Below are 20,475 nucleotides of genomic sequence, written 5' to 3'. Positions count from 1 at the left end.
TTATCAGATCATCATTGTTAGTGAAGATGAGGTCTAGTGTATTCTCCATTCTAGTAGGCTCTATTATTTGCTGGTTTAAATTGAATTTTGTGCAGAGATTTAAAAGCTCGTGTGAGTGAGTTTTCATCAGAGCTGCCTCCTGGTGTTATTACTGCAACAATATTATTTGCTATATTCCTCCATTTTAGGTGCCTTAAGTTGAAATCCCCCAGGAGCAAGATGTTGGGTGCAGGAGCTGGAAGATTTTCCAGACAGTGGTCAATTTTTAACAGCTGTTCCTGGAATTGCTGGGATGTTGCATCCGGAGGCTTGTAGACTACCACAATGACTATGTTTTGGTTCTCGACCTTTACTGCTAAAACTTCCACTACATCATTTGAGGCATTAAGCAGTTCTGTGCAAACAAGTGACTCTGCAATGTACAGGCGAACCCCTTCCCCCTATTGCCTGTTCACTATTTCACATCTGTATAGGTTGTAACCTGGGATCCATATTTCGTTGTCTAAGTGATCCTTTATGTGGGTCTCAGTGAAAGCCGCGAACATTGCCTTTGCCTCTGCAAGCAGCCCACGGATGAAAGGTATTTTGTTGTTTGTTGCTGGCTTTAGACCCTGTATATTTGCAAAGAAGATTGTCATCGGACTGGTGGTATTGTTGGTACTGGGGGGGGGATTTTATTTCCTGCATTAGTATCTGTATCTGTTGGTTTGGAGTGGAGGCCATCGACTGTGGTTCCACTCCAGGAATGGCTGGATTTGGTGTACAATTTCTGCCATTTCCTGCCAGTTTTTTTTCCTTCCTGGCACTAAAAAACCTCTCCCTCTTGAGTGGCTGTGGCTACCCAGGTTTTCCCATGGCCTGGATGTTTTGTATCTTTTTGTCCCCTTCAGATGGTGTGCCTGGCAGTTTAAGTTATAGCACAGTCTTTCCTGTACTGAAGAGGTACACATTTCAGGGTGAAAAAGCTTACAGGAAGGGAGTTTGCATTTTCCTGTTGTCATATTGGCACGGCATTTTCTAGGGTGGTCATAGTTGCACGTCCCATCTGTTTTTCCAGATTTCCCATGCCAGCAGATACCGAGTGCATAGTATGTGCACAGGCTTGGTTTCTGTTTGCCTTGGGTTTCTGTGACTGTATTCCCTGTTGGTGCATGTGTACCTGTCTTATTCCTATCTTCCCTAGCACCAACAATGGAGCTCCCACCAGTTGTTTTTGATAATATATCCTCACTATTGCTAGTGGAGTCCTCTTGTTTGTTATTTCCTGTTGTATTTCTTGTTTGCAATATTGGTTTTATCTTATCTTTGACTACACTTGTTTCCCCACTACGGCTCCTGTCCCCTATGAGGTCATTTATATGCATTCCTTCCTGCGTATAATTCCCGACTACCTGGACAAAATCTCCAGCTTCACCATTACTGTCTCCCAGGACAGCATCTCCAGCTTCACCATTACTGTCTCCCAGGACAGCATCTCCAGTTTCACCGTTACTGTCTCCCAGGACAGCACCTCCAGCTTCACCATTACTGTCTCCCAGGACAGCACCTCCAGCTTCACCATTACTGTCTCCCAGGACAGCACCTCCAGCTTCACCATTACTGTCTCCCTGGACAGCACCTCCAGCTTCACCATTACTGTCTCCCAGGACAGCACTATCAGCCCCACATTTACTGACTACCAGGACATCATCTCCAGCCTTACAGTTTCTGACTACATGGCCAGTATCAAGGGCAGTACCATTCAGCCAAGACTTTTTATGTTCCCATCTGTTGTAGAAAGCTTCCAGGTTGTCTATGAAAGCAGCTTTGATGTTTTCCTCTTTTAATATCCTTGTGATTTTAGTCCACAGATTTATCTCCTTTGGGCATACCCAAAAACACTTCCCTGTTTTAATACTGCTTGTAGCTAGTTCTTGGATATCTGCACAAGGGGCGTGACACCAATTTCCACAAAAATGACAATTTATCCGTGTGGAAGCCCGTTTGTTTGATTTATTGCAGACTATACACAGCTTCATAATGATTTGAATGGTTGGTTTACTGTAATTCTACTAGCAACCTCTTGAATACTCTATTAATGACCTCTTTAAGTAAAGCTCTAGCTATCTGTATTTCTATTTCTAACTGTACTTTTATATCAGGACAGCTTACCGGAGTACGCTCCTGGAGTTTGTTTTTTATTTATTGTTTGTGTTTATAATTCGCCTACAACCCCATTCGTTTACAGTCTGCTTTATTGTCCAACGAATCCGTTTGAAACCGGCCAAGGGTTCGACCAGTCGAGGGTTCGGTCCAGTCAAGGGTTAGGAGCCAGTCTGATCTGATCAGTGGGTCACTTATTTAAAACATACTGGTCGGTGATTTGGGCTAACACATGAAGGATCTACTGGAAAATTCTACCCGAGTAATATGTTATTTGATTGATACAAAAGTATAACTTGCGTGTTGAAGAAACCGGTGACTGCTGGCAACTCCTACAGTGACGAACGGTTGAGCCTCAACCCTTGTTTATCAATTGCTGTATCTAGCTTTTCTAGTTTTTCTTTTTGGCCTCCACCACAATAAATGCTATATTATCACTATAGTTGACTGGTGGAAATTTTGGAGGAGGGATGCTTTTTCTGTAGTAATAATTGCTTCTCGTTGTGTATATTGCGACCGCCGGTAACTACAGGTTATACGAAATTCAAAGTAACGTCTGGTATTTCAAGAAAAAGAAACTAATGAAAGTCACTCCACTCCACTAAGTACCATTATAATACTGGTTAGTTGCTACTACAACACTGTATTCTGCTATTCACTGGTATCACTTGATTATATGCGAGTACACTAGCAGGCCAGGAAGATTATTAAAAACAGCTGACCTGTGGTAAGTTTCTGGCGACTTCTGGCACCTGCCTCTATAGGCTTATCACTTCATTTACAAATTCACCTGTTTTCAAATGATACTTTAGCCTTTATCATCTATATACTAGGGATCCACTGTAGTATACACTATAACACTATGTATACACAATGCTATCAGGGAGAGTTTCTTTCCTCTGACAAGAAAAGTTCAATTATTATTATTTTTTCACACGGCACCCAGGCCTATGATTCCCCTCTGGTAGAAAACTCTGCTAGGTAGTGCACACTAATTCTCCTTTTTTGACTCAGTATATAATGTTTTCCTCCCAAGATTGGTTCCAGGCGCTAGAGGGATGTATCATATAGGATTGATGACACAAATTAAAGTTCTAGCACGTAAGAGCGACCATGAAAACACGAGAAAACCCGGAGCACAACGAGGCACGCTGACACACACACACACGCACACATGAAGTGAGGAATATATTAATCCTTAGGCCGCGCCGCCTACAGGATGGGTATGGGGTGCATAATAAAGATATTAAAGTGTGTGTGTGTGTGTGTGTTAGTTACCATTTTGTCCTAGGCACATGTCGATTAGACACTAGGCCTGTTGTGTGTGTGTAGGTGTGTAGGTTTGTTAGTTACCATTTTGTCCTAGGCACATGTCGATTAGACACTAGGCCTGTTGTGTGTGTGTAGGTGTGTAGGTGTGTAGGTGTGTGTGTGTGTGTGTACTCACCTAGTTGAGGTTGCGGGGGTCGAGTCCGCGCAGTATTTTATTTGTCGTTATCATGTCTCCCCTGACCCTCCTGGCCTCCAGTGTCGTCAGGCCGATTTCCCTCAACCTTTCTTCGTAGGACAATCCCCGTAGCTCTGGGACTAGTCTTGTTGCAAACCTTTGCACTTTCTCTAATTTCTTGACGTGTGTGTGTGTGCATGTGTGTGTATGTGTGTACTCACCTATTTGTGGTTGCAGGGGTCGAGTCTTAGCTCCTGTGTGTATGTGTATGTGTGTGTATGTGTGTGTTAGTTACCATTTTGTCCTAGGCACATGTCGATTAGACACTAGGCCTGTTGTAGGTGTGTAGGTGTGTGTGTGTGTGTGTGTTAGTTACCATTTTGTCCTAGGCACATGTCGATTAGACACTAGGCCTGTTGTGTGTGTGTAGGTGTGTAGGTGTGTAGGTGTGTGTGTGTGTGTGTGTGTGTGTGTGTGTGTGTGTGTGTGTGTGTGTGTGTGTGTGTGTGTGTTGTGTTGTGTGTTGTGTTGTGTGTTGTGTGTGTGTGTGTATGTGTGTGTGTGTGTGTGTGTGTGTGTGTGTATGTGTGTGTGTGTGTGTGTGTGTGTGTGTGTACTCACCTATTTGTACTCACCTATTTGTGGTTGCAGGGGTCGATTCATAGCTCCTGGCCCTGCCTCTTCGCTGATTGCTACTAGGTCCTCTCTCTCCCTGCTCCATGAGCTCTATCATACCTCGCCTTAAAACTATGTATGGTTCCCGCCTCCACTACTTCACTTTCTAGGCTATTCCACGGCTTGACTACTCTATGACTGAAGAAATACTTCCTAACATCCCTTTGATTCATCTGAGTCTTCAACTTCCAACTGTGACCTCTTGTGTCTGTGTCCCATCTCTGGAACTTCCCGTCTTTGTCCACCTCATCTATTCCGTGCAGTATTTTATATGTCGTTATCATGTCTCCCCTGACCCTCCTGGCCTCCAGTGTCATCAGGCCGATTTCCCTCAACCTTTCTTCGTAGGACAATCCCCGTAGCTCTGGGACTAGTCTTGTTGCAAACCTTTGCACTTTCTCTAATTTCTTGACGTCCGAACATTTGCGAGCCAATGTTCGGACTAAAATAACACGACAATTTCCGAAAAGGACAACTATCGAGCTTGACTATTATTGAGGGACCACTGTATCTATCTAGCTCTCTATCTGTCTTGCTCAAGAGGAACAGTGTGTGTGTGTGTGTGTGTGTGTGTGTGTGTGTGTGTGACTCAACAATCAATATTTGCACCAATAACTCATTACAGTTGTGACCGGGTGTGGAAGTGTGAATTGCTCATTACACTATAATTTGTTCATGATTGTAGCCATGTATAAACATAAGTAACCATTCTACAGAATTCATTACCTTTGTAACTTGTGAGCTCATTACCTTTGTACCTAGTTCAGCTATCAAAACTTTGGGGGCCCAGTCCCTGGACCCATTACGTACCTCTGTAATCTGTAAATACCTTTGTAACTTGTCATGATTGTGACCAGACCTACCTGGAGTTCATTACCTTTGTAAATTGTGAGTTCATTACCTTTGTAAATTGTGAGTTCATTATTTTTGTAAATTGTGAGTTCATTATTTTTGTAAATTGTGAGTTCATTACCTCTGTAACTTGCTCAGCTATCAAAACTTTGGAGTCCAGTCCCTGGACTAATTATGTACCTCTGTAATCTTTTGACTACCGCCCACAGGATGGGTATGGGGTGCATAATAAACATATTAAACTAACTAACTAACCTTAGGCCGCCGTAAACATCAATTTCCTGGTCCCATGCTTTCCCAGCCTCAACTCCATTCCAAGCACTCCCGCTCCCTGATGCCCCGTCTTGACCTCTTCCCTGCACATCCGCGCAGGCGCAGAGCTTCCCTGTTGGTTCTATTCCATTTTCAAATACATTTTTTGACCCATATCAACACATTAAACACCTATTAGGCACTATACCTTCGGAAAATTGAAATATTTTCCACAGCAAACTTCCCTTTGAGTGATGTTTGTACCCCTTATCTTCTGCCATCTACATGTAATTCTTAAGGTCCTGCAAATTTCCTGCCCCAGTTCTTCAGCAGGGGATTTTAACATTGGTTCCTAATTACAAATTCAGGCCGAAACCCCCAATTTGGCTCGTGAGATGCTAAATTAACAGAATTTCTGCAATTTCCAGTGCTCACAAATTACAAAAGGCGTCTTCTATTTTTCTGTTCTTGTTGCCAAATTGTAAGGATTTTCCACATTATTTATCCCAATTCTTCAGCAGGAACATGTCAACAATTTTTAAATTATGGATTGATGTCAATATACACCAACTGACCTTTGAGAATGCCTCATTACACATTATATAATTCAGACCAGTGTTCACACATTAAATTCAATATGGCGCCCTCTGCAGTGTCACTCCTCCGGCTCTTCTGCCTCCCCCTTGTATAGAAAAATGTCTTTGAAACCTGACCACTGACTTTAGGTACTGCAAAGTTGTTCCCCCTTCCCCTAGTTTTATAATTGCACTGGTTCTCAGCCTTAATAAAATTACCAGTAAGATATTGGCAGCACTGGTTATGAGCAATTTTATAAATGTAACTTAGCTTTAGCTGTTTTACTCTGTCTTCAACATTCAGCATATCAGTTGCTGTAATTCATTCTGGCCTACAAGCTCTCTTGGACTAGGGTTCGAAATGAATTTTACCATTTTGTTCTGGGTGATTTGCAGTGGTGGGCAAAGCTAACCAAAAAGTTAGCTTTGCTAACCGCTAACTAAAAAATTGGCTCCACTAACACTAAACTGCTAAACGGCCGAAAAAATTAGCGGAAGCTAACACTAACCGCTAACTTTTTCACATGACTTCAGATTTAGTTAAGTTTTTTGGTCTTTTACTTCTAAGACTTACAGAACAGACCTGGAGAGCTTCCTAATAAGATATAGAATGTCAAGGTCATATGATGATCAAGTGCCACTAGTGCGAAAATAGCGATTTTTTAATTTTGTGATGTAACGCGAGCAACGGACAAGGACACACTTGTCACTGGACTGAAGCCCCATAGCACACGAACAGATTGAGTTACCTTATTTGACTATTTTCTTCATTACTTCCAGTTACTAATTGTATTCGTTCATTTTATTCTGTTTCTTTTCATGATTGCATTTAACTTAGTTTAGATTTAGAACCCAGTAAACTACAAACAAGTAATTGAAAATCGTGCCTAAAGTTGAAACCTTGAGACCAACTTATTGCTGTACCAGCGATACAGTCATACAGGTGCACACACACACACAGTTAAATGAACAAATGAAATCAAACATCAGTTTAAATCCAACATACACTTTATTTACTCTACAAAATGCATAGCATCGGTATCATAAAAATCTTTGAAAGGGTCCTAAGAAGCAAGATCACCACGCATCTAGAAACCCATCAGTTACACAACCCAGGGCAACATGGGTTTAGAACAGGTCGCTCCTGTCTGTCTCAACTATTGGACCACTACGACAAGGTCCTAAATGCACTAGAAGACAAAAAGAATGCAGATGTAATATATACAGACTTTGCAAAAGCCTTCGACAAGTGTGACCATGGCGTAATAGCGCACAAAATGCGTGCTAAAGGAATAACAGGAAAAGTCGGTCGATGGATCTATAATTTCCTCACTAACAGAACACAGAGAGTAGTCGTCAACAGAGTAAAGTCCGAGGCAGCTACGGTGAAAAGCTCTGTTCCACAAGGCACAGTACTCGCTCCCATCTTGTTCCTCATCCTTATATCCGACATAGACAAGGATGTCAGCCACAGCACCGTGTCTTCCTTTGCAGATGACACCCGAATCTGCATGACAGTGTCTTCCATTGCAGACACTGCAAAGCTCCAGGCAGACATCAACCAAATCTTTCAGTGGGCTGCAGAAAACAATATGAAGTTCAACGATGAGAAATTTCAATTACTCAGATATGGTAAACATGAGGAAATTAAATCTTCATCAGAGTACAAAACAAATTCTGGCCACAAAATAGAGCGAAACACCAACGTCAAAGACCTGGGAGTGATCATGTCGGAGGATCTCACCTTCAAGGACCATAACATTGTATCAATCGCATCTGCTAGAAAAATGACAGGATGGATAATGAGAACCTTCAAAACTAGGGAGGCCAAGCCCATGATGACACTCTTCAGGTCACTTGTTCTATCTAGGCTGGAATATTGCTGCACACTAACAGCACCTTTCAAGGCAGGTGAAATTGCCGACCTAGAAAATGTACAGAGAACTTTCACGGCGCGCATAACGGAGATAAAACACCTCAATTATTGGGAGCGCTTGAGGTTTCTAAACCTGTATTCCCTGGAACGCAGGAGGGAGAGATACATGATTATATACACCTGGAAAATCCTAGAGGGACTAGTACCGAACTTGCACACGAAAATCACTCATTACGAAAGCAAAAGACTTGGCAGACGATGCACCATCCCCCCAATGAAAAGCAGGGGTGTCAATAGCACGTTAAGAGACCATACAATAAGTGTCAGGGGCCCGAGACTGTTCAACTGCCTCCCAGCACACATAAGGGGGATTACCAACAGACCCCTGGCAGTCTTCAAGCTGGCACTGGACAAGCACCTAAAGTCAGTTCCGGATCAGCCGGGCTGTGGCTCGTATGTTGGTTTGCGTGCAGCCAGCAGCAACAGCCTGGTTGATCAGGCTCTGATCCACCAGGAGGCCTGGTCTCAGACCGGGCCGCGGGGGCGTTGACCCCCGGAACTCTCTCCAGGTAAACTCCAGGTAAACTCCTGGAGTACCTGGAGTACCTGGAGAGAGTTCCGGGGGTCAACGCCCCCGCGGCCCGGTCTGAGACCAGGCCTCCTGGTGGATCAGAGCCTGATCAACCAGGCTGTTGCTGCTGGCTGCACGCAAACCAACATACGAGCCACAGCCCGGCTGATCCGGAACTGACTTTAGGTGCTTGTCCAGTGCCAGCTTGAAGACTGCCAGGGGTCTGTTGGTAATCCCCCTTATGTGTGCTGGGAGGCAGTTGAACAGTCTCGGGCCCCTGACACTTATTGTATGGTCTCTTAACGTGCTAGTGACACCCCTGCTTTTCATTGGGGGGATGGTGCATCGTCTGCCAAGTCTTTTGCTTTCGTAGTGGGTGATTTTCGTGTGCAAGTTCGGTACTAGTCCCTCTAGGATTTTCCAGGTGTATATAATCATGTATCTCTCCCTCCTGCGTTCCAGGGAATACAGGTTTAGGAACCTCAAGCGCTCCCAATAATTGAGGTGTTTTATCTCCGTTATGCGCGCCGTGAAAGTTCTCTGTACATTTTCTAGGTCGGCAATTTCACCTGCCTTGAAAGGTGCTGTTAGTGTGCAGCAATATTCCAGCCTAGATAGAACAAGTGACCTGAAGAGTGTCATCATGGGCTTGGCCTCCCTAGTTTTGAAGGTTCTCATTATCCATCCTGTCATTTTTCTAGCAGATGCGATTGATACAATGTTATGGTCCTTGAAGGTGAGATCCTCCGACATGATCACTCCCAGGTCTTTGACGTTGGTGTTTCGCTCTATTTTGTGGCCAGAATTTGTTTTGTACTCTGATGAAGATTTAATTTCCTCAGGTATCATGCCAAGATCAAATGATGGCTGGGCCGATTACTACTCTGGCAGGGACTTCTCCATCGCTTTGATGTGATGTTGGTTGTCCTTCATGGGCATTAGCCTCTCAAAGTTTCCGTCTGACAGGGTGGCTCTCTTGGCCCTCAAGATATCTTTGCCTATAGAGAATACGCGCTCAACTGCAGCACTGGAAAAAGGCATTGTTTTCCGACTACCAACAACATATAAATTGTGCAAGAAAGGTATAAAATACCGACAATATGAAAGTTAACTTTCAACACATAAATTTTTTTTAGCGGATTCAGAGTTAGTGGAACTTTATTTAGCAGAAGCTAATTGATTTGCTAAAGGTTTCCGAAGTTAGCAGAAATGTTAATCCACTAAACAAAAAGTTAGGTGAAATTGCTGACCTAGGAAATATACAGAGAACCTTCACGGCACACATAACTGCGATAAAACACCTAGGTTACTGGGAAAGCTTGAAGCTCCTAAACCTGCACACCTCAGAACGCAGGCAGGAGAGATACATGATCATAATACATTTGGAAAATCCTAGAGAGATTAGTACCAAACTTGAACAACAAAATCACTCCCCATGAAAAAAACAGACTCGGCAGCTGAGGCAACATCCCCTTAATGAAAAGCAGGGCTGCTACTAGCACGATAAGAGAGAACATAATTAGTGTCAGGGGCCCAAGACTGTTCAACTGCCTCCCAGCATACGTAAGGGGGATTACCAATTGTCCCCTGGCTGTCTTCAAGCAGACACTGGACAAGCACCTAAAGTCAGTACCTGACCAGCTGGGATGTGATTCGTACGTCAGTCTGCATGTGGCCAACAGTAACAGCCTGGTTGATCAGGCCCTGATCCACCATGAGACCTCGTCACACACCGGGCTGCAGGGGCGTTGACCCCCGGAATGCTCTTCCAGGTATACACACCAGTGTATGGCCCTGTCTCTATGCACACACCAGTGTATGGCCCTGTCTCTATGCACATATCAGTGTATGGCCCTGTCTCTATGCACATATCAGTGTATGACCCTGTCTCTATGCACACACCAGTGTATGACCCTGTTTGTCCACACACCAGTGTATGGCCCTGTCTCTGTCCACACACCAGTGTATGGCCCTGCCTATCCACACATCGAATGGCCCTGTCTGTTCACACACCAGTGTACGGCCCTGTCTGTTCACACACCAGTGTACGGCCCTGTCTGTTCACACACCAGTGTACGGCCCTGTCTGTTCACACACCAGTGTATGGCCCTGTCTGTTCACACACCAGTGTATGGCCCTGTCTGTTCACACACCATTGTATGACCCTGTCTATTCACACACCATTGTATGGCCCTGTCTGTTCACACACCATTGTTTGGCCATGTTCCACTCGACCATTTATAGTCTTAAATCAAATCAAAATTGATTTCCGCATTGTTCAATGTCTGTACAAAACTGGATTACATTAATCACATGGAAAGCCCTTCGGTTATGAAAAGCATTTCTGGCAAGCTTAGGGGCCCTCGGGCAATTTCCGCGCGCGCTCAACCAAAAATCGAAAAATTATGAAAGTTGAGTTATATATACCGAAAAATAGCTTAACTCTTTGGCAAAACAATGGTACCGGAATGAATGTTCTACGACGTTTCTACAAGAAATTATAGTCATTTATATCAGGTATGGTGACGGTGATATTGGTAGCGAGTCTGCTCACAGTCCATATATATTTTGGAAAATTTTCCTCGTTTTTTATCGCTTTTTCTTGCATTATTTCTTGCATTATTCTTTCTAATATAATTGACTATTTGGCATCATAAAACAGAAGGCGGAGCTTATCCCTAGACTTAGAGACAACCATTAATCATATGGGATCGCTCGGCAGTGCTCCCGCTCCAGATCGAGCCAGGAGAAATCACTTCATTATTACGCTTATATCAGCTTATATATCAACTCTACGGCTTATTTATCTGTCAGAATTGATCTAATATGATATAATAAACACTCTAAATAACATACAAACATGTTATATACTCTAGACTGAAAAAAATACCCCATAATATGGCAAGAGATTATCGGGAATATTTCGATATAAATGAGTTACTGCTCTCCATGTCGTCTCTGAGTAAGAGAAAACGGTGTTTTGAAGAGGATAACTGCACTAGAACATCAGTTTACTAAGAAATACACCCAAACAAACGCGATTTTCGCGATTTTTTTTTTTTGAGACGGTGGGCCGGCCGGCGCTCCCGGCCAATATCTCGGAAGTAACTTATTCACCTAAGGTACCTATTTCTGCCTTTATTACTTAATTAAATGGAATAATATTCACAGAAATTGTAGAATAATGATTTCTCTATTTTTCTAGAAGCTATTTTTGGAAATATTCCAAATACTTTCGGAGTTATGTGGGAGTAAAGGGCAGATTTTTTGCAAAATTCCAGGAACTAACAAACTTTATTTTTTTTTGTGAAATAAAGATAAGTTATTTAGAGAAAAGGCGTTGAGTAAAATTCGTATAAGCATTGCTTTCTCGGCACCAAGTGTCCAAACAACCTTACGTCGTCCCATATAGGAATAAATTGCCCCCCAAGGGCATTTTCAGCAAATCAGTCTTTTTCAGTCTTTTCTCAGTTGTCGTTTGAGGTATATTTTTGATAAATATTTTCAAGAAAGAGTGAAAACACTTTGTCTTGTGTACCAAAACTGGAGGAAATCGGACGGTAAACAAAAAAGCAACATTTTTTTGGGCGAGGCCCCCCCTTAGTTCAATCGTGTCGCCTGAGCGGCTACTTGTGAATTCGTAGTTGTTCCTGCGAGCGGTAGAGCAAAAAACTGGATTACAGATATCGCAATGAGTCTTTGTCAGACCTCACTGAACATTGCTACATCACTGGAACGGAATATTAATCCTTTTGTTTTCTACAGTAACTTTAAATAACAAAAAGGCACAATACCGTGACTGGAACGATACACAAATAACCCGCACATAAAAGACAGAAGCTTACCCCTCTTTCGTATATAGCCGTCCTGCTCCACCTCTGTTAGTATGACTTTGTCAATGGTCCAAGTCGGACCGAAACGTCGTCGTAAGCTTCTGTCTTTTATGTGCGGGTTATTTGTGTACAGTAACTTTATATAGTTGATGCACACAGTACAATAACGAATACAGTCTCAAAAAATTGTTTTATTACAACTAAAGAATTAAAAACACAAGAAACGTTCATCATCGCTGGGTTGTAATCTCCATATAGTTTGTTCATCTAGTGGATGCCAAAGTGGATAGGCCTTCTCAGTGTTCTTCCAATGTTTCGTCGCATCTTGTAAGATTTGTATGGAGGTGTCTCGGGAAGGCTGGATGGTTGTACACTAAGATATAATGCTCCAGTGCATGACCCTGTCTCTGTCCACACACCAGTCTATGACCCTGTCTCTGTCCACACACCAGTGTATGACCCTGTCTGTCCACACACCAGTGTATGACCCTGTCTCTGTCCACACACCAGTGTATGACCCTGTCTCTGTCCACACACCAGTGTATGACCCTGTCTGTCCACACACCAGTGTATGACCCTGTCTCTGTCCACACACCAGTGTATGACCCTGTCTCTGTCCACACACCAGTCTATGACCCTGTCCACACACCAGTCGATGACCCTGTCTCTGTCCACACACCAGTCGATGACCCTGTCTCTGTCCACACACCAGTCTATGACCCTGTCCACACACCAGTCGATGACCCTGTCTCTGTCCACACACCAGTCGATGACCCTGTCTGTCCACACACCAGTCTATGACCCTGTCTCTGTCCACACACCAGTCTATGACCCTGTCTCCGTCCACACACCAGTCTATGACCCTGTCTCTGTCCACACACCAGTGTATGACCCTGTCTCTGTCCACACACCAGTCTATGACCCTGTCTCTGTCCACACACCAGTCTATGACCCTGTCTCTGTCCACACACCAGTCTATGACCCTGTCTCTGTCCACACACCAGTCTATGACCCTGTCTGTCCACACACCAGTGTATGACCCTGTCTCTGTCCACACACCAGTCTATGACCCTGTCTCTGTCCACACACAAGTCTATGACCCTGTCTGTCCACTCACCAGTCTATGACCCTGTCTCTGTCCACACACCAGTCTATGACCCTGTCTCTGTCCACACACCAGTCTATGACCCTGTCTCTGTCCACACACCAGTGTATGAGACCCTGTCTCTGTCCACACACCAGTCTAAGACCCTGTCTCTGTCCACACCAGTGCATGACCCTGTCTCTGTCCACACACCAGTCTATGACCCTGTCTCTGTCCACACACCAGTCTATGACCCTGTCTCTGTCCACACACCAGTCTATGACCCTGTCTCTGTCCACACACCAGTCTATGACCCTGTCTCTGTCCACACACCAGTGTATGACCCTGTCTCTGTCCACACACCAGTGTATGACCCTGTCTCTGTCCACACACCAGTGTATGACCCTGTCTCTGTCAACACACAAGTCTATGACCCTGTCAGTCCACACACCAGTGTATGACCCTGTCTCTGTCCACACACCAGTGTATGACCCTGTCTGTCCACACACCAGTGTATGACCCTGTCTCTGTCCACACACCAGTGTATGACCCTGTCTCTGTCAACACACAAGTCTATGACCCTGTCAGTCCACACACCATGTATGACCCTGTCTCTGTCCACACACCAGTCTATGACCCTGTCTCTGTCCACACACCAGTCTATGACCCTGTCTTTGTCCACACACCAGTCTATGACCCTGTCTCTGTCCACACACCAGTCTATGACCCTGTCTCTGTCCACACACCAGTGTATGACCCTGTCTCTGTCCACACACCAGTCTATGACCCTGTCTCTGTCCACACACCAGTACCAGTGTATGACCCTGTCTGTCCACACACCAGTGTATGACCCTGTCTCTGTCAACACACAAGTCTATGACCCTGTTAGTCCACACACCAGTGTATGACCCTGTCTCTGTCCACACACCAGTCTATGACCCTGTCTCTGTCCACACACCAGTCTATGACCCTGTCTCTGTCCACACACCAGTCTATGACCCTGTCTCTGTCCACACACCAGTCTATGACCCTGTCTCTGTCCACACACCAGTCTATGACCCTGTCTCTGTCCACACACCAGTCTATGACCCTGTCTCTGTCCACACACCAGTCTATGACCCTGTCTCTGTCCACACACCAGTCTATGACCCTGTCTCTGTCCACACACCAGTCTATGACCCTGTCTCTGTCCACACACCAGTCTATGACCCTGTCTCTGTCCACACACCAGTCTATGACCCTGTCTCTGTCCACACACCAGTCTATGACCCTGTCTCTGTCCACACACCAGTCTATGACGCTGTCTGTCCACACACCAGTGTATGACCCTGTCTCTGTCTAAACACCAGTGTATGACCCTGTTTCTGTCCAAACACCAGTGTATGACCCTGTCTCTGTCCACACACCAGTGTATGACCCTGTCTCTGTCCACACACCAGTGTATGACCCTGTCTCTGTCCACACACCAGTGTATGACCCTGTCTCTGTCCACACACCAGTCTATGACCCTGTCTCTGTCCACACACCAGTGTATGACCCTGTCTCTGTCCACACACCAGTGTATGACCCTGTCTCTGTCCACACACCAGTGTATGACCCTGTCTGTCCACACACCAGTGTATGACCCTGTCTCTGTCCACACACCAGTGTATGACCCTGTCTCTGTCCACACACCAGTGTATGACCCTGTCTCTGTCCACACACCAGTGTATGACCCTGTCTCTGTCCACACACCAGTGTATGACCCTGTCTCTGTCCACACACCAGTGTATGACCCTGTCTCTGTCCACACACCAGTCTATGACCCTGTCTCTGTCCACACACAAGTCTATGACCCTGTCTCTGTCCACACACAAGTCTATGACCCTGTCTGTCCACACACCAGTGTATGACCCTGTCTCTGTCCACACACCAGTGTATGACCCTCTCTGTCCACACACCAGTGTATGACCCTGTCTCTGTCCACACACCAGTGTATGACCCTGTCTCTGTCCACACACCAGTGTATGACCCTGTCTCTGTCCACACACCAGTGTATGACCCTGTCTGTCCACACACCAGTGTATGAGACCCTGTCTCTGTCCACACACAAGTCTATGACCCTGTCTGTCCACTCACCAGTGTATGACCCTGTCTCTGTCCACACATCAGTCTATGACCCTGTCTCTGTCCACACACCAGTCTATGATCCTGTCTCTGTCCACACACCAGTGTATGACCCTGTCTGTCCACACACCAGTGTACATGACCCTGTCTGTCCACACACCAGTGTATGACCCTGTCTCTGTCCACACACCAGTCTATTATCATGTCTCTGTCCAAACACCAATCTATGACCCTGTCTCTATCCACACACCAGTCTATGACCCTGTCTCTGTCCACACACCAGTCTATGACCCTGTCTGTCCACACACCAGTGTATGACCCTGTCTAACCACACACCAGTGTATGACCCTGTCTCTGTCCACACATCAGTCTATGACCCTGTCTCTGTCCACACACCAGTCTATGACCCTGTCTCTGTCCACACACCAGTCTATGACCCTGTCTCTGTCCACACACCAGTCTATGACCCTGTTTCTGTCCACACACCAGTGCATGACCCTGTCTGTCCTCACACCAGTGTATGACCCTGTCTCTGTCCACACATCAGACTATGATCCTGTCTCTGTCCACACACCAATCTATGACCCTGTCTCTGTCCACACACCAGTCTATGATCCTGTCTCTGTCCACACACCTGTGTATGACCCTGTCTGTCCACACACCAGTGTATGACCCTGTCTCTGTCCACACACCAGTGTATGACCCTGTTTCTGTCCACACACCAGTCTATGATCCTGTCTCTGTCCACACACCAGTCTATGACCCTGTCTCTGTCCACACACCAGTCTATGACCCTGTCTCTGTCCACACACCAGTCTGTGACCCTGTCTCTGTCCCCTCACCAGTCTGTGACCCTGTCTCTGTCCACACACCAGTCTATGACCTTGTCTCTGTCCACACACCAGTCTATGACCCTGACTCTATCCACACACCAGTCTATGACCCTGTCTCTGTCCACACACCAGTCTATGACCCTGTCTCTGTCCAGACATCAGTCTATGACCCTGTCTCTGTCCACACACCAGTCTATGACCCTGTCTCTGTCCACACACCAGTCTATGACCCTGTCTCTGTCCACACACCAGTCTATGACCCTGTCTCTGTCCACACACCAGTCTATGGCCCTGTCTCTGTCCACACACCAGTCTATGACCCTGTCTCTGTCCACACAACAGTCTATGACCCTGTCTCTGTCCACACACCAGTCTATGACCCTGTCTCTGTCCACACACCAGTCTATGACCCTGTCTCTGTCCACACACCAGTGTATGACCCTGTCTGTCCACACACCAGTCTATGACCCTGTCTCTGTCCACACACCAGTCTATGACCCTGTCTCTGTCCACACACCAGTGTATGACCCTCTGTCCACACACCAGTGTATGACCCTGTCTCTGTCCTCACACCAGTGTATGACCCTGTCTCTGTCCACACACCAGTGTATGACCCTGTCTCTGTCCACACACCAGTGTATGACCCTGTCTCTGTCCACACACCAGTGTATGACCCTGTCTCTGTCCACACACCAGTGTATGACCCTGTCTCTGTCCACACACCAGTCTGTGATCCTCTGTCCACACACCAGTGTATGACCCTGTCTCTGTCCACACACCAGTGTATGACCCTGTCTCTGTCCACACACCAGTCTATGACCCTGTCTCTGTCCACACACCAGTCTATGACCCTGTCTCTGTCCACACACAAGTCTATGACCCTGTCTCTGTCCACACACAAGTCTATGACCCTGTCTCTGTCCACACACCAGTCTATGACCCTGTCTCTGTCCACACACCAGTCTATGACCCTGTCTCTGTCCACACACCAGTCTATGACCCTGTCTCTGTCCACACACCAATCTATGACCCTGTCTCTGTCCACACACCAGTGTATGACCCTGTCTCTTTTCACACACCAGTCTATGACCCTGTCTCTGTCCACACACCAGTGTATGACCCTGTCTCTGTCCACACACCAGTGTATGACCCTGTCTCTGTCCACACACCAGTGTATGACCCTGTCTCTGTCCACACACCAGTGTATGACCCTGTCTCTGTCCACACACCAGTGTATGACCCTGTCTCTGTCCACACACCAGTGTATGACCCTGTCTCTGTCCACACACCAGTGTATGACCCTGTCTCTGTCCACACAGCCATGTGGTCTATTGGTAATCCTCCTTACGTATGTTGGGAATCCGTTCAACAGTCTTGGGGTCTTAACACTTACTGTGTTATCTGTTAGTGTACTCACGGTGCCCCTGGTTTTGAACGTAGGGGGGTAGAGTGTCGCACCGCCTGCCAAGTCTTTCGCTTTCGTAGGAAGTGATTTCCGTGTGTAGATTCTGGACTAATCCCTGAAATATTTTCCAAGTATATATTATCATCGAATCTTTTTTGCCTGTGTTTCAATGAGTGCAGGTCAAGGGGTTTCTACCGTTCCCAATAATTTATGTGCTTTATTGTACTTATATGTACAGTGAAAGTTCTCTGTACATTCCCTAGGTCTGTAAATTCGCCTCCCTTAAAAGTGGCCGTTAGTGTACTGCAGTAGTCCAACCTCGAGAGAGCAAGCGAGTTAAGAAGAATTTTCCTTGGCTTAGCATCCCAAGTTTTATAGGTTCTCATGAGTCTGAGCCTGAGGCAGAGTTCGTGGGCATGTCAGTTATTGCATTTACAAAGTTCTGCGGTGTTTTCATTATATCAGAAAATCTTGAATTAACCAAATTTTGAGTCAGTTTAAAAAAAAAATAATTTAGATTGTCTACCCTTAATCTGATTAACGGCTCGCTAAACACTGAGTTATATTATGACTTTAGTATCTTACTCATTTTTTGCTATTACTTAAGCCCCAGCTCGTTTAAGCAGGGGACCAATACTAGATGTGGATTTTGAGCTGGATTTGGCATAAGAAAAGAAATATTTTGGGGTTCTTTTAATTTCATTTATTACTATAAGTTCTTCCTTTGTTTCTTGGCTGCTGTATGATTCCTTAAGCTCGAGTTTGATATTTTCTATTTCTCTGGACAGTTGTAATTTGTCATGATTGTGACCAGATATACCTGTTGTTCATTACCTTTGTAACTTGCTTAGCTATCAAAACTTTGGGGCCCAGTCCCTGGACCCATTATGTACCTCTGTAATCTTTTGACTATCGCCCACAGGATGGGTATGGGGTGCATAATAAACATAACTCTGGACAGTGTCTTCTTCCGTATTTCAGACTGGCTTCTTTGAGCAGCTCTGTGATTCTTCACCTTCTCCTGTAGAGGGAGGCACCCTCACAACCGATCTCATTTTGTTGGTCAGGAGCCCTGCGCATTCACGTCTGTACTTTGATTATGTGGTGATTCGAGTATATTATCTTTGACACTGTTTCGTACAAGATCATCATATTAGTGAAAATAAAAAGTGTATTTTCCAGTCTTGTTGGCGCCATTTTCTGCTGGCTTAAGGTGAATTTTCATCTGAGCTGCCTCCTGGTGTTATCTTTGCTAAAACATTATTTGCTACATTCCTCCATTCTAGGTGTTTTTAGCTGAAATCACCCAGGAACAAGATAGTTGAGGCTAGGGTTGTTAGATTTTCCAGACAGTGGTCAATTTTCAAAAGCTCTTCCTTGAATTGTTGGGAAGTTGAATCAGGTGGCTTGTATACAACCCCAACAGCAATGTTATGGTTTTCAATCTTTACTGCTAAAACCTTAACTACATCATTTGTGGAATTCAGTAATTCCGAGCAAATAAGCGACTCTCTGACATACAGGCCAATCCCCCTTGTTGCCTGTTCTTTCTGTCGCATCTGGGTAAGTTGTCCGCTGGGCTCCATATTTGGTTGTCAAAGTGATCTTTAGTGTGGGTCTCTGTGAAAGCCGCAAACATTGCACTTGACTCTGTGAGAAGGACACTGATTAAAGGTATTTTATTGTTTATTGATGGATTTAGACACTATGTTTACAAATACAAATTTTGTCGTATTGATGGTATGTAGGGGAACTTTATTTGCTGAAGTTAATATCTGTTATTCTGGAGATGGGGCCACTAACTGTGCCTCCACTCCAGTAGTGATCGAGTTGGTGCAATATTTCTGTCATTTCCCGTCAATTTCCTTTTCTTCCTGGCACTGAAAAAAATCTTTATATGAAGTTTTGTGACAACCATAGTTAGTTTTCCAAGGTTTATGGGATCTCTACCTTCTGGTGTTGTAATATTGTCTTTGATGGGCTGATGATGTACACATTTCAAGGTGAAATAGTTTACAAGGAGAAGAACTGCACACTTTGGTCATGAGGTCGCGGCATTTGTTTTGGATTATCAAAATTGCACGTCCCACCTTTTTTCCAGATATTCCATGACTGCAGAGGCCCAAGGCATAGAATACATGACCGCCTCACACCTCCATTATTGCTCATCTTCCAGATAATACAACCCAACCCCAGCACACCTCCAACACACACACACACCTGCAACACACAATTCCAACACACACACACCTCCAGCACACACACCTCCAACATACACTCCTCCAACATACACATCTCTAAAACACACAATTCCAACACACACCTCCGGCATACACACCTCCAACATACACACATCTAAAACAAAACACACACACACACTAAACTACAGACCTGTATCACTAACGTGTATAGTATGCAAGGTCATGGAGAAGATCATCAGGAGGAGAGTGGTGGGGCACCTGGAAAGAAACAAGTGTATAATTGACAACCAGCACGGTTTCAGGGAAGGAAAATCCTGTGTCACAGACCTACTAGAGTTTTATGACAAGGTGACAGAAGTAAGACAAGAGAGAGAGGGGGTGGATCGACTGCGTATTTTTGGACTGCAAGAAGGCTTTCGACACAGTTCCTCACAAGAGGTTACTGCAAAAGCTAGAGGACCAGGCACACATAACAGGAAAGGCACTGCAATGGATCAGAGAATATCTGACAGGGAGGCAACAACGAGTCATGGTACGCGACGAGGTGTCAGAGTGGGCGCCTGTGACAAGCGGGGTTCCACAGGGGTCAGTCCTAGGACCTGTGCTGTTCTTGGTATACGTGA

General features: G+C 45.2%; 1 protein-coding gene across 1 annotated transcript in view; it reads left to right on the top strand.

The window, feature by feature from the left end:
- Positions 1-20,475, top strand: part of LOC128703822 (lachesin) — a 1,052,338-nt gene that overhangs the window by 410,082 nt on the left and 621,781 nt on the right. The window lies entirely within an intron of this gene.

Source organism: Cherax quadricarinatus, chromosome 87 (assembly GCF_038502225.1).
Source record: "Cherax quadricarinatus isolate ZL_2023a chromosome 87, ASM3850222v1, whole genome shotgun sequence".
In the NCBI taxonomy this organism is placed as follows: Eukaryota; Metazoa; Arthropoda; class Malacostraca; order Decapoda; family Parastacidae; genus Cherax; species Cherax quadricarinatus.
The sequence above is the reverse complement of the archived record's forward strand: the minus strand, read 5'-3'. Positions and strand labels throughout refer to the sequence as shown.